The following is a 1215-nucleotide window of genomic DNA, read 5'->3' on the forward strand; positions in this document are numbered from 1 at the left end:
TACATTTCTTCTGTGCCCGTGTTGAATGAGTACGTTGGTGCTGATGGAGTGAGCTTGACTTTAGTGGACTTAACTGTACACTGTGTTAACACACTTAAGAGAATATCATAGAAAGGAAAGTCAGGGGCTTTCAGTAACTTCTTTAATGAGTGGAAGAACTGGGATTCAAAGCCAGGTCTGATTAGATCCTGGACCCTACCCACCACCCAGTACCACATTCCGGGCTCAGTTCCATGTCACAAAGCACGTGGTCACTCCTTAATCGTGTATGTGTTCCTTGGTCACGAAGACATTTTCCATTTCTGTCCCAGGAATGCCAACCCTCTTTTCTTCCATACAACTTCAAAGTCCATAATGTTGAAAAACGAATATTCTTGAATTCTAATCAGATTTCATTTTGAATGGATGTTTGTATTCCATCCGGAAGTTTCAAAAACAGTGTTTTCTGTCTCTGAGCGCGGGGTGCTCTGTGTTCACTTCTATTACAGATTTCCTAAGACAACTTCCTGGATTTATAAAGGCATGAAAGGATTTCTCTCCAGTGAGGTATGGCCCAGTTTAATCTTGTTTTGCATTAGGAAATCCCTGAAGACAAACACCTGCATTCTAGGTCGTTGTGGGAAGCAGGCGTCCCAGAATGAAAACAGCCCTCAGCCTCTGGCGGCTCGCTGGCGAATCCACCAGCAGAGGGCGCCTGACCACCAGTAATAGTGGCAGAAACTTTCTTAACGGGTTTGGGGTTTTATTACCTTTTACTTCTGAGCTGCCAATTAGTAGCAGAACGTGCAAAGCCATTTTCGCTTCATTTCGCAATTGTCTTGCATTGTGCAAACGAGAATGCCTCCCTGCCAGAGTTACAAGTAGTGGCAGGGATCTGGGGCGGGGTGGGAGGTGGGGAGAGGTTCAGGAGAGGGGAAAATAGGGATTTCCCTGTATCCCAAGGACTGGAATGAATTCTATGCAAGATGTTCCTCTTGGCTTGGTGTTCATCTCTAACAATTCAGCCACTGGCATGTGGCTTTCTCAGCTATTTATAAGGTCTTGTATGTGAAAAGATCAAACGTGTTTGTGTTTAACTTTCTTTTAACATGCCTATAGGGCTTACACCAGATGTCATGGAATCATATAACTTCAGACTTAGCAGAAATTCTTAAAGATTATTTAGCGCAAAAGTCAATGTATAGATGAGAAGACTGATGCTGAAGAGGCAAAGGC

At 43.8% G+C, this 1215-nt stretch overlaps 1 pseudogene; it reads right to left on the minus strand.

Moving 5' to 3' along the window:
• Window positions 1-239: 239 nt before the first annotated feature.
• LOC116746514 lies at window positions 240-343 on the minus strand (annotated as a pseudogene).
• Between the last annotated feature and the right edge of the window lie 872 nt (window positions 344-1215).

Source organism: Phocoena sinus, chromosome 20 (assembly GCF_008692025.1).
Source record: "Phocoena sinus isolate mPhoSin1 chromosome 20, mPhoSin1.pri, whole genome shotgun sequence".
Classification (NCBI taxonomy): domain Eukaryota; kingdom Metazoa; phylum Chordata; class Mammalia; order Artiodactyla; family Phocoenidae; genus Phocoena; species Phocoena sinus.